The sequence below is a fragment of the Elaeis guineensis genome, chromosome 12, assembly GCF_000442705.2.
Source record: "Elaeis guineensis isolate ETL-2024a chromosome 12, EG11, whole genome shotgun sequence".
Taxonomy (NCBI): domain Eukaryota; kingdom Viridiplantae; phylum Streptophyta; class Magnoliopsida; order Arecales; family Arecaceae; genus Elaeis; species Elaeis guineensis.
In genome coordinates this window covers 18278143-18292579 of record NC_026004.2, presented here as the reverse complement: position 1 = coordinate 18292579, position 14437 = coordinate 18278143, and the positions used below count along the sequence as shown (strand labels likewise).

The window sequence follows — 14437 nt, the reverse complement described above, 5'->3', positions numbered from 1 at the left end:
ATTCCTCCTCTTGAAGGTGTAGCTTTATCAGGTTCCCTAGTTGTTTCCCACTGTAAATTTTTCTCGGCTAGGTCTTCTAAGAATTGCCAAGCTTCAGTAGTTTCTTTGTCCATAAATTGGCCTTGGCACATGGATTCTAGCATGGTTCTTGAGTTTGAATCTAACCCCTCATAGATGATCTGGCATAGTCTCCAAGTTTCTATTCCATGGTGTGGGCATTGGGTCAAAAGATTCTTGAAACGATCAAAGTACTTCCAAAATGATTCACCAGCTAGTTGGTAAAATTGATTTATTTCATTCCTAATCCTAGCTGTTTTATGATGGGAAAAATATTTTTTAAAAATATTCTCACAAAGCCCTCCCAGGTAGTGACAGAATAGTTTGGCAGACTATAAAGCCACTTCTTAGCATTGTCCTTAAGGGCAAAGTTGATTAATCTAAGTTTGACCTCATCCTCTGTTAATTGCAGTTTCATGGTTGTACATACCTCCTCAAATTCTCTAATAAATATATAAGCATCCTCTAATCCTGTGAATTTTGGAAGCATATTTATGATTTGAGATTTGATTTCAAAATTGTTAGCTGTGGGTTGTGGTAACCTGATACAAGATGGTTGGATGGAGCCAACTGGATAACACAAATCCTTAAGGGTCATGGGTTGGATTGGTTCAGCCATTGGAACAACAGGAATTGACTCAATTCTAACTAGACGACCCGACACTCTTCTCCACACACGAGGTGTACGGTTCTCGATGTTTATACAATTTTTTTTTTTTTATAAAATTTTTATATATAAGGAAAAGAAAGAAAAGAGAAAAAGTTCTAAAGAGAAGATCCTAAGGAGTCCTAAATCTAAAGAAAAGTAACCAAATTAATTTAAATTTAATTTTTTTTTTTCAAACAAGTGAATCAATAAATTAAACTCAATCTATCCTAGGGTTAACCTAAATCTAGACAGCTCCTAACTGTTCCAAGATGACCCTTCAAGCCTTCCAAGTGGAGATTGATCAACTAGTTAGCCAGGTAAGTATAAGAGGTGGGAGGTTCACTCATCGTTGCCTTTCTAGACACCAAACGAGTTGGCCAGGCCAGCAACTGAACCAATTTAACAAATCACCCTCAGGGACTTGCCTAGACACCAACTAATCAAACAACTCAAACTTGGTAGAACTCTTAGGGTTCCTTGTCCTATTAAGCTCGAATTCCTTAAGGTTGACGTCTAATTGATTTTAAGATTAAAGGTCTAGATAATGCAATATGATGAAGATGGTTTTTGGGCTAAGGAAGGGTAATGAAATCCCCACCTTATCTTGTTAATGGGTTGATGCCCTTAGATTAATTATGAAAATGCAATTGCAAATAAACAAGATGACCAAGAATGTAAAAGATTTTAATTTAGAAATTTTTTTTTTAATTTTGATATTTTACTTCACGATTATGAAATATCTTTTGTTTTGTTTTTTTTTTTTTGTGATTAAGTAAATTCAAATGATTAGGTCTAAAAGCAAAAGTAATTAACTAAAAATAATAAAAGAGAAATTAGAAGCGTACCTGAGTTTTTCAGCAATCACCAACTAAATATAGAAACCTAAAGAAAAAAGAAAGAGAGTTATAAAGCACGAAGAACAAATATTTGAAAATAATTTAAAATGCCAAATCCCCGACAACGGCGCCAAAAACTTGATGTGCAAATCTTAAAATTTGTAAATAAAACCGCAAGTGCACGGTGTGCAGAGTAGCACGACCAACGAGTACGGGTCAATCCCACAGAGACTTGGTTTAAAAATAATTTTTAAATCTATGCTCAAGCGAGCTTTAACAAAAATCGAAAGTCGAAAGTTGTTTGCTAAAGACAATAAGACTAAGGATCTAGGGTTTTTGAATCCACTAGATCTAGATTAGGAAATTCTACCTAAAATTTTTCTTATTGATCCTAACGACTACTCCTCTTATCTTTCCCAAGCATAGATTATGAAGGGACTAAGGCCCAACGATAACCCATCAAGATTCTTTACAGGAGAGTAGTAACTAGGATCCCTTAGAGTTTTCTCCTCCTATGCACTGAATCAAGCATGAACTATGAAGGGACTCTGACCCAACTGTAGTTCATCAAAAATTCTTGGCAAAAGAGGAAGAAAAAAAAACCCTAAGAAAAAGAAAGAACCCTATGTAAAATCTCTACTCATGATCTAGCTTCATCGCAAACCCTAGAAGGGATGCTTAGCTAGACATGATCTAAATCTACATGCAAAATTTAAATGCAGAAAAATAAACTATCCTAATTTCATAAATTAAACTATCCTAATTGCATAAATTTAAACTGCATAATTTAAACTAACTTAATTGCATAAAATTAAATTGCATAAATTAAACTATCCTAATTGCAAGAAAAATAAATTGCATAATGTAAAGAGATGAAATTGCATAAAAATAAGATTTTATATAAAAAAAATTATTACAAAAACCTCAAAGCTTGAAGCTTGAGAAGAGAGCTAAAAACCCCACTATCTAGGGTTACAAGCTTGATCGGAAGGAAGAATACATAAAACAAGGGCCTTTGGGAGCTTTTTATAGGTATTTGGGGGTTATAAGGTTTTCAAAACTTTAGATGTGGGACTAAGAGATTTTAGAGGGTTGTTAAGGGGGTTTATGGTGCGCCGATGGATCCATGGTCTATGCGCCTATTGCTGTGGATCAGGCGGCTAACCAGATCACCAAATCAGTTGATTTTTGACCAATTTTGATCTGATTTGACTCGGGTTTGACCCAATTGAGTCTTCTTTCTTCATTCTTCAATTTCTGGGTCAATTTAACTCCGTTTTACATAAAATTTACGCCGTTGGAATCCTCTTTCCTTGTTCTTTTTATTGATGATCTCTTCTTCTACAAAATATAATAACAAGTATCAATTTCTTAATAAAGTTAGATAATTTAGATATTAATTGATACTTTTTATGTCAATTTGTGACATAAATCACCGCTGCAAGGACCTCTCCCCCCATCCGGTCTTTAAGTAACCGGGCCTTCGACCACTCATGTTAGGATGAGATTTTTCTCCTGTTCCTAACATGCTTAATTTTGATTGTATGAGGGGATTACTTCCTGTCGTTATAAGCTCATGCTAAAAGAAAAAATATGCAAATATGAAACTTTTATTTAAGGCAAAACTATTGGTAATACATTCGCAGATTTTTCAAATTCCATGATCGCGGAAGGTCTGCTTTTCCGAGCTCTTTTAGATAGTATGTTCTGGGCCGGACTACCTCCTTGACTTCATACGGGCCTTCCCAGTTCGGAGCAAGTTTTTCTTGATTCTGAGGTTGTGAGACAGTGGCTCGTCGAAGTACCAGGTCCCCCACTCTGAAGGCTTTATTTTTGACCCGAGAATTGTAGTAGCAGGCTACTTTCTGCTTGTAAGCCGCCATCCGAACTCGAGCTGTTTCCTGCTTTTCTTCTAACAAGTCGAGGTTGGCCTTGAGATCCTGTGGGTTGCGCTGCTCGTCGAATGCCATGACTCGCACCGACGGAAGCTTGAGTTCAATCGGGATCACGGCTTCTGTCCCGAAGGCTAAGGCAAAGGGGGTCTCCCCTGTGGGCAATCTCTGAGTAGTTCAGTATGTCCATAACACATGATAAAGCTCATCTGCCCAAGTTTCCTTTGCTTTTTCAAGTCTCGCTTTGATACCTTGCAACAGAGTCCTGTTAGTCACCTCGGCCTCGTCGTTTGCCTGTGGATGGGCTACCGAAGTAAAGTTATGGGAGATATTTAGGTCCTCACAAAATTCAGCAAATCTTGCTCCAGCAAATTGCCACCCATTATCAGTAATGAGGGTTCTGGGTAAGCTGAACCTACAAACAATTGACTTTCAGATGAAGTCCTGCACTTTAGCTTCTGTGATTTTTGCCAAAGGTTCAGCTTCGACCTACTTGGTGAAATAATCTATTGCCACCAGGAGAAACTTCCACTGTCCGGATGCCATGGAAAAAGGTCCGAGGATATCCATCCCCCATTGCGCAAACGGCCATGAGGCACTTAATGGTGTAAGTTTGGAGGCAGGTTGCCTTTGTATATTTGCATATCTCTGATATCGATCACATCTTCTGACATATTCGACGGAGTCGTGGTACATGGTAAGCCAGTAATAGCCTTGTCAGAGCAGTTTGTGGGATAAAGATCTGGCCCCCAGGTGACTTTCACAGACTCCCTCATGTACCTCCCTCAAGGCGAAGTCGGCTTCAGAAGGTCGGAGACATTTCAGGAGGGGCAAAGAGTACGACCTCTTGTATAGCTTGCCTTCGTAAAGGATATATCGAGAGGCCTGGTTCCTAAGCTTTCGAGCTTCTTTTGCATCAGGAGGAAGAACCCCGTCCTTGAGGTATGCAACCAGTGGGTCGATCCAGCTGGGTTCACGACTGATCTCCATCACAAGCTGTGATTCTTTCGTACTTGGACACTTCAGAACTTCGAAGAAGACTTCCTTAGGCAGCTCAGCCGGAGTCAGGGTAGCCAACTTGGAGAGAAGGTCGGCCCTGGTATTTTCTGCTCTTAGGATCTGCCTGATGTCGAAGCTGTCAAAGGTAGGGATGATCTCCTTTACCTTTTCAAGATATTTGACCATACTGTCCTCCCGAGCTTCATAATTTCTGATGATCTATCCCACTACTAATTGAGAGTCATTGTAGGCTTGAAGTCGATCTACTTCTAATTCTTTGGTGACCTTTAGTCCTGCAATCAGAGCTTCATATTCTGCTCCGTTATTTGTCGTAGGAAACTCGAAGCGTAGCGCATACTCCACGATAATTCCATCTGGATTGACCAAGATCAGGCCCGCACCTGCGCCTGACATGTTGGAGGAACCGTCCACGTAGAGGGCCCAAAAATCATTAGGAAGATCTGCTCTTTCTTCAGGGGAGTTCGGCTGGAGCCCTGGGTTGTCGGCTTCATCTCGTCCAAGTTCGGCATCTTCCGAGATAGTGCATTCCACTATGAAGTCTGCTAATATCTGGGCTTTTATCATCAGTCGAGGTCGATAGTCGATGTCGAACTCCATGAGCTCAACTATCCATTTCGCTATCCTCCAAGAGGCATCCACTCGATGCAGAACCGCCTTGATCGGCTGGTCGGTGAGCAATATTATGGTGTGTCCTTGAAAGTAAGGTCGGAGCCTTCGAGCTGCAATCAACAAGGCATAAATTAGTTTCTCTAACTTAGTATACCTAGTTTCGGCATCTCTCAATACTCGACTTATGTAGTAGATCGGTCGTTGAATTTTTACTTCTTCCTTAATCAGAACTGCTGCGAGAGCCACAGGAGAGACCGTCAGGTACAGGAACAACTCCTCTCCAGGCTTGGGCTTTGCCAATAGTGGAGATGAGCCAAGGTAGTTCTTCAGTTCTTCGAACGCTTGCTGACATCCAGCGGTCCAACAGAAGTTCTTCGACTGCTTGAGGGTCTGAAAGAAAGGTAGGCACCGCTCGGCCGATCTTGAGATGAAGCGATTTAGAGCCGCTACTCTCCCAATAAGGCGCTGAACTTCTTTTATTGACTTCGGGGCGGTCATTTCCTAGATGGCGCGAATCTTTTTTGGATTTGCTTCGATCCCTCACCTCGATACCATAAAGCTCAAGAATTTTTCTGAGGCTATTTCAAAAGCGTACTTGATTGGGTTCAGCTTCATCTTGTATTTTCGGAGGGCGCTGAAGGTCTCCTCAAGGTCGGCGACATGGTTCATCGAGGATTTACTTTTTACGAGCATATCGTCTACGTAGACCTCCATGTTGCGGTCGATCTGCTCTTTGAAGATTTTGTTTACCAGCCGCTGATAGATCGTTTCCATATTTTTTAGGTCAAAAGGCATGATCCTGTAACAATAAAGGCCATGGTTAGTAATAAAAGCAATTTTTTTTTCATCCTCTGGCGCCATCCTGATTTGATTGTAACCGGAGAATGCATCCATGAAAGTGAGAAGCTCGTGGCCCGAGGTTGCATCCACTAATTGGTCGATTCTGGGTAGAGGATAACTGTCCTTCGGGCAGACTTTCTTCAGCTTTTTGAAGTCTATACACATCTTCCATTTACCGTTCACCTTCTTAACCAGGATCACATTAGAAACCCAGCTCGGATAGTTGACCTCTCTGATGAACCCGACTTTCAGGAGTTTATCAACTTCCTCGGCTATTGCCATTTATCTTTTCGGTGCATGACTTCGAACTTTTTTCTTCGTCGGTCGGTGCTTGGGATCAATAGCCAGACGGTGTTCCATAACTTCAGCATCGATCCCTGGCATGTCCGTCGGGGCTCAATCGAAAATATCCGCATTCTTTTGTAGAAAATTAATAAGCTATGTCCGCACCTCTTTCCCCAAGTTGGAGCCGATCTTCACCACGTGCTCTTCATTCCCATCATTCAAAGGAATTGAGACAAGATCTTCTATCGGCCCACCCTGCTCTTCAATCAGGTCATTGTGGGTGTCCAATCCGTCAATCGGACAGGGGTCAGGCTGACCGCTTCTTTGTAGGGCTATATTATAGCAATATCTTGCCAGGGCTTGATCTCCTCTGACTTCTCCGACCCCCTGGCTAGTAGAAAATTTCAAATTTAAATGGTAGGTCGATGCTACAGCTCGAAGGGCATTGAGGCCAGGTTGGTTGAGTATTGCATTGTAGGCAGACGGTGCCCTCCCTACCAGGAAATCCACTAGCGCTCTAGATTGTTTTGGATACCAACCCGCAACTACAGTCAAAGTTATTACTCCCTCCACTGGCACAGCATCGCCAGTAAACCCTACCAACGGAGAGCTAATCGGCCCTAGCCGACCATCAGGGATGGATATTTTTGAGAATGCATCATAAAATAAAATATCAGTCGAGCTTCCACTATCAACAAGAATGCGGCATACATCATAATCAGCAATATTTAAAGAAACTACAACCGCATCGTTATGGGAGAATTGGATCTCCCGGGCATCTTCTTCAGTAAAGGTTATAGATCCTTCAGTTCTTTGCCGCTTGAGCAGTCCGACCGATCCACTGGCCGCTCCCCTCCGGGGCCCTCCAGAGATGGTGTTGATGATCCCGATTGGAGGTCGATCTCCAGGCTGTTCTTTCCTTCTTGACGGCTCCGGTTGTGGCAGGGCCCTCGGTCGATCCTCCTTACCTTCAGACCAGCGTCGGATGAATCTGTCGAGCCGACCCCGCCTGATGAGCTCCTCGATTTCATCTCGAAGCTGAATACATTCCTCCGTGTCATGGTCATGGTCACGATGATAGAGGCAGAATTTGTTTGGGTTGTGCTTTTCGAGGTGCGAGCGCATCCTTTCCGGCTTCGGCAGCTGCTCCCTGACCTCCATCAGTACCTGGGCTTTTGGAGCATTGAGAGGGGTGTAGCTGTAGAATCTTTCTGGGGGAGAGTCCCATCGAACTCTGCAGTTCGGGCTCCTCTGCTTACGAGCTCGGAGAGGAGTCCGGACACGTCTGTGTCCGGGAGGAGTTCGAAAACGTGGTCGAGCTTCACTTGACCCTTTTTCAGCTGCGGGTTTGCTGGAGCCACCCGCCTGCCGCTCCTTCACAGCCTCCTCATCCTTCAACTTGAAGGTTTTCTCTGCTCGGACATATCCTTCGGCCCGAGCCAGCAAATCAGCGAAGTCCCTGGGATACTTTTTCTCCAAAGAGAACACAAGATCATTCTTTTGAAGACCACTCTTTAAGGCGGCCATTGCAATCGATTGGTCCAAATTCTGAACCTCCAATGCGATGGCATTAAATCGCTTGACATAGGTTCGGATGGATTCTCCCTCCTTCTGCTTGATGTTGATAAGGGACTCCGAACCTCTCCGAAGACACCGGTTGCTAACAAAATGAGCCACAAACTAGTGGCTCATCTGATCAAAGGAGAAGATAGTACCTGACTTCAGCGTCGAGTACCGGTTCCTTGCTGCTCCCTTCAGGGTGGATGGGAAAGCTCGGCACAGGATGGTGTCTGGCGCGCCATGAAGCAGCATCATTGTCCGGAAGGCCTCTAGGTGGTCAATCGGATCCAAGGTTCCGTCGTAGCTTTCGAATTGGGAGAGCTTAAAGTTTGGCAGGATCGACTCCTGCATGATCATTTAAGAGAAAGGAGGGTCAGTACAGATGTCCTCACCATAAGCGGAGGGAGCGTGACTGAGCTCTTCGATCCGTCGATTCATCTCCTGGAGCCTTTGATCCAGGAGATCCTCTCGACTGTAAGTCTCGAGGATCTTCTGATAGAATGGAGGTAGGAATCCTCTAGAGGTGGAATCGTGATCAGACTGAGGGCTCTCCACCTTCGGCTTCTCCTTTTCGGAGAAGACAGGACGACTGGCCCAAGTGGCCCGCCCTATTGTCGGATTCTAAAACTCCGACGATGTTCTTTCCAGTCGCACTGACGCCTGCGGCTGTTGCTGCTGTTGTTGCATGGCCGCACTGCTTCGATGAGGCCTCTGACTTGCTGAACCAATAGGTCAAACTGCTTCATGCCGACTGCTGTTATCGGAGGAGGAAGAGGAGGCTGAAAATTGAAGACGAGGCTAGAGCTTGCAAAGCTCACTGAGATCTGGCCGCGGAGGTCGTGGATCGTCTGGTGGATGCCTATAGTACCCGACTTCAGCATCAAGTATCAATTCCTTGCTGCTCCCTTTAAGGTAGATGGGAAGGCCTGGCACAGGATGGCGTCTGGTGCGCCATGGAGCAGCATCATTGTCTGGAAGGTCTCCAGATGGTCAATCGGATCTGAGGTCCCGTCGTAGCTTTCGAATTGGAGAAACTTGAAGTTTGATGGGATCGATTCCTGCATGATCATTTGAGAGAAAGGAGAGTCAGTACAAATATCCTCACCATAAGTAGAGGGAGCGTGGTGGAGCTCTTCGATCCACCGGTTCATCTCCTGGAGCCATTGATCCAGGAGATCCTCTCGACTGCGAGTCTCGAGGGTCTTCTAACAGAATGGAGGTAGGATCCTCTGGGCGTGGAATCGTGATCAGACTGAGGGCTCTCCACCCTCGACTTCCCCTTTCTGGAGAAGATAGGGTGACTGTCCCAAGTGGCCCGCCCTATTGTCGGATTCTGAAACTCCGACGATGCTCTTTCCAACCGCACTAATGCCTGCGGCTGTTGCTGCTGCTGCTGCATGGCCTGCACTGCTTCGGTGAGGCCTCTGACCTGCTGAACCAGTAGGTCGAATTGTTCCATGCCGACTGCCGTTGCCGGAGGAGGAGGAGGCTGAAAAACTGAAGACGAGGTCGGAGCTTGCGGAGCTCGCTGAGATTTGGTCGCGGAGGCCGTGGATCGCTTGATGGATGCCTTTCGGGGAGGCATCAGGTGGAGATCTAGAAGGAGCAGGAGAAGAGAATGTCGGAGAAGATGACCGGAGATAGTCCTGTTGAGCACTCCTTTAAGAACAAGGATACTGCGAAGACATAGCCCCTTCCTCTAGTGCCAATTCTGTTGGTGCAGAATTCCGTCGAAGCCGGAGAAGCTGGAGTTGAGATGTCCGCGACCGCCGTCGGGATCTGCAAGGGAAGTCTAAACCGGAGTTGGGGGTGCTCCGGTAAGACCCTCCGACGCTTAAGTTAGTACTCTGCTTCAACAGAAATAGAGTGCTCGAGTGAGAATTTTAACAGAGTTTCGAGATAAAGTTTAGAGCTTAGAGAAGAACGTATCTGGGAGTCCCTTTTTATAGATGAAGAGCGTAACTGATTGACAGCGACGTCTGTAACCGCCTGGTAGTGGGTCGTTCAGAGCCACGCGGAGTTTGTTACGGAGAGTAGTGACGTCAGGGGCCGTTCAGGGCCACGTGGAGTTTGTTACGGAGAGTGGATTGGTGTCCGTTGTCGCGACTTGCCAGAGAGTGGTGGAGCCACACAAAATCCATTACAGAGAGTGGAGTAGGGTAGTGGCCATTGTCGTGACTTGCCAGAGAGTTCGGATCTGTCGGCTGAAGCTCGGCTGGGATGTCTGATGGAGCAGGATGGCTCTCTATCTCGTCAATCTAGGAGAAGCTCAGATGTTTCCAGGATTGTGATGGATCTACTGTTGTTGGGTGCCTAGAGCACTGATACTGCAGGCGAAAACCATCTACTTTAGAAGCTCGGACAGGGACTTTCTGTTGGGAAAGTCTGGTTTCATGAAGAATCTGGCAGAGGATCGGCCGACGGTGGACTTCGGATGGCGTCGGAGAGGTTTGTCCACTGGAAGAGTTTGGGGATCCTATGGAAGTCTGGATGGCGTTGTTGAAGCCCGGTTGACGCTATTAAAGATTGATGGCTGGGGAGGTTCGACAGACATCGGAGGCAATCGGCCGTTGTAGAAATCTAGCTGCTTGAGTCAGTCTGTTATAGAAGCTCGTCCGAAATCTATCTGCTATGGAAGTTCGGATGGAGTCCAGTTCTTGCAGAAGGCTGAAAGGAGGCCGCTTGTTGTAGAAACTCGATCGAAGATCAGTTGTCGTGGAAGCTCAGAGTAGTGACCTGGCTGACGGAGTCTGCCCCGTTGTAGAAGCTCGTCTGAGATCCGTCCATTGTAGGAGCTCGGCTGGGATCCGGAGTAGAGATCCGGAGTAGACCGTTTGTAGTAGAAGTTCGGAGTAGATCGCTTGCAGTAGAAATTCAAAGTAAAGATCCGGCTGGTGGAGTCCTTCCATCGTCGAAATTCATCTGGGATCCCTCCACTGTGGGAGTTCGTTGGAATCCGATTCTCGTAGGAGCTCGGATGGAATCCAGAAGGTGGTCGACCATCGTAGAAACTTGGATGGAGTCTGGTTACTGTAGAAATCTCATTGTCGGAGAAGCTCGGACACTGACGAAGTCCGGACGAAGTTTGGAGTAGAGTCGTCCGTGGCCGAAAGAAGTCTGGAAGAGATTCGGAGAATAGTCAATCACCGTAGAAAATCGGCTGATAGCGGAGTTCAGAGGGCGTTTGGAGCAGTTCGGTAGATGAATGAAGAAGCTCATTGTCGGAGAAGTCCGGATGGTATTATGGAAGCTCGGACGGTCGAGGGAGTTCAGAAAGACGCCACACAAGGTCGGAAGCCAGAAAAGCCCTGGAAGGGTCGGCCTTTTACAAACTTTGACTGGGGGTATTTATACCCAACACAAGTCATAGAGTAGGATCATTGTAAATGTTAAAAAGTCATCAAAATCAATCAATTATATTAATTTTTAGTAATACATGAAAATTATTCAAAGAAATGAATCACAATAAGTATATATGATTAAATGTCAATGGATCATCAAAATCAACGATTCAATAAAATAGTTTTAACAATCATTGATGGTGTAATATCAAAATAAGTTTTGCTTTTACCAAGTATCATTATCCATCCATCCAAAGCATCCATTTTCAAAAATTTACTCTTTTCATGTCATTGAATGCTTGACATACCTGCAAAATTATTTTTTAATTTTTGATACCTGAGCTATCTGGGATCCATTGGGGTTAGTACATACGGTTCTTTTGAGAACCCAAATTTATTTAACCAAAGTATGATTATTAATATTACATTCTGTAATTTTATGACCTATTTTGTTATATTTGAAGTAAGTTATAGAATAATTTTTAGATACAACTCTAATAAATATATTTTTAATAAATTTTTTATTTTCTCATTGAGTTATAATCAATTTTAGCTCTATTGAAAATAGTCATTTGATTGTTTAAAATTGATTGAAGCTTTTGTGATCCAAAAGTAAACTTTTTAAGCATAAGCTTCAATGATTCAATCTCTGTTCTTAATTTCATATTTTTTTCTAAAAGAAATTTTTTAGATTTTGAAAGAATTTTTTTTCTTCATCTAACATTTTTTTCTTTGATCAAGGAATTCTTTTCTTCCAAGAGATTTTTTTTCAATCAAAAATTTATTCTTTTCTTCAGAAAAAAGTTGATTTGATTTCTTTAGCTCTTTATTTTTTCGCCTTGTCTTTTTGTATTCATCCATTAGCTTATGAAAGGCTTCAAATAATTTACTAAAAGTAAATTTAAAAGAATTTTCAATATTTATCTTATCATTTTGAGCTATAAGGCAGAGATTTGCTGTACCTTTCTCCTCTTTCTTTTTCTCTTCTTTTTTATCTTCCTTTTCTTTGCTTTGCTCCCCCTTAATTGATTCTTTCTTTCTCTTTTGTTTCTTCTTTTTTGTTTCTTCTCATCCTCATGAACCACGAGGCAAAAATTGGGGTGAGCTTATTTCTCTTCTTGGGAGCTTAATTTTTCTATTTAATTTTCTCCCTCATAGATTATTTCCAATTGATCCCATATTTGTTTGGCTGAAATACAAGAAGAAATTGTATTAAATTCATTCATATCTAATGAACAATAAAATAAATTCATAGTTTTAGCATTCATTGAATCACTTCTTTATCATGAATCAATGCATTGGGTATGGGCTATTGATTATAATTCTTCATAAATCATAATCATGTACTTGTATGAATATTTTCATCCTAACTTTTCAAAATCTATAATTTGATCCATTTAATAGTGGGGGACGATCTATAGAATGGCCTTCATTGAAATTAAACTCTATTTGAGTTGCCAAGATCTTTGGCTCTAGACCGTTAAGTCAGCAACTAATAATAGAGCACCTACTCTGATACCACTTATTGTCCAGAGGTAGCAACCTAAGAAGAGAGGGTGAATTGGATTCTTAAAAAAAAAAATTTAAGCCAAATTGAACTTTAACAAAATATGTGCTTGAAATTAAACTATATTAAAAGATTATGAGTGTATGCAATAGTGTTGCAGCCAATTGAAATAATAAAAGCAAAGTATAAATATAAAGTAAGGATTTAAATCAATAAATAAAGCAAAAATACAAGCAAGGCAATTACACCATAAACACACAAAAGTTTATAGTGGTTCGAAGCAATCTGCACCTACGTCCACTCTTCAATTTTTTTTTGAAAATTTCACTATAATCTTTCCTTGATTACAGTATATTTATTTTTTTAGACTCATAAATAAAATTCAGTTGATTTTTTGAGATCACAAATCAAAATCTTATACTATTAGTTTTTCAGACTTACTAATAATTCAGTTGATTTTTCGAGCCAACCAACCAAAATCTTACACTTGTCTAATTACGGGTTTGGATCGGCCTAACCTCCAAATTTTTTCTCTCAAAAAAACTTGTAAAGAAACAAAAATACAAGTAAAAGTAAATTCAGCACAAAATAAAAAAAAATAGAAAAGAACTCTTTATGCCCGAAGAAGAGGTTGAATGATCGGCTCTTTTGAAGCTCAAACACTTTCTTTGAAAGCTGAGAGGATGCTTGAGAAGTTATGAAAAATTTCTTGTGAATGCTCTCTGAATTTGAAGCTTGGTTCTCTTTTTTCTCTCTTTTTTTTGGATATTCAATAGAGCTCATAATTTTGAATAGTTCTCACTTTTGATATACTTCCTCTCTTTTTCTTTTAATTCTCCACCTTTAAATAAGCTTCACAATAGCTGAAGATAGAGATTGGACCGTTGGAGGGCTTGAAATAGCCATTAGATCAAAAAAACTAACCATTGAAAAAGTGTAGAAAACTAGCCGTTATTGCTATCCCCGTGCAGTCGAGTTGGCTCGAGTTGCAATCAAGCTGACTCGAGCAGGAATCGAGCTGGCTCGAGCAAATATCTTGAAAATATAATTTTCTGTCTTTCTGAGAGAGCCGATTTGGATCCATTTCAAGCTAGCTCGGTTGCATACCAAATTTCTTCAAACATGCCAGAGTCGACTCGAAACCTTCCAAAGTCGGCTCCAAACCTTTCAACTTTATTTTTCTTCATATTTTGACTTTTCAAACATGAATTTTCTTAACCCCAACGCTTCCAAATGATATTTATTTCTTTTATTTTTTATTTATCTTCATAATGAACTATCCGAACTTGTGAGAATTTATTTTTTGAGTACTTTGGTATGGTATCTTGAGAGGATTTATCCTTAAGATAAATTCTTCATTTTGAATGCTTGAAAAATCCTACATCCAATCTTAAAATACATGATTAGAATCATAATTACTCAAAATTTGACAATCATCACAATCAATCACGAGGCCAACAATAATTTTGCAACACTTCTTTATCCCTCTAAAATATCATACAAAAGATCTTGCAAACGTCAGTGAATGGACTATTTTGGTAGTCACCATCCAATGAAATCCATAAATCTCCAAATCAGGGATCAACCAGTATGCCCATCAATCTATTTATTCAACTTAATGCACCAATAGCAAGTAATTAATAAAAAATAATATATTTATCTCATGAAATATCATATAGAGGGATCCTATAAATCTCAACAAATGAGCACTTTGATCATCATCATCTATTGAAATTTACAATCCTCTCAATCATGGATCAACCAAACATGTCCATAAATGCATCCATTCATCTTGATACACCAATATCAAGCAATCTATTAAAATTTAATATGTCTAATTT

General features: G+C 41.7%; 1 non-coding gene across 1 annotated transcript; it reads left to right on the top strand.

The window, feature by feature from the left end:
• The first annotated feature begins 201 nt into the window (after window positions 1-201).
• On the top strand, window positions 202-308 carry LOC140852994 (small nucleolar RNA R71). Its single transcript, XR_012136071.1, has one exon. It is a non-coding gene; the product is annotated as a small nucleolar RNA R71 (small nucleolar RNA).
• The last annotated feature ends 14129 nt before the right edge of the window (window positions 309-14437 follow it).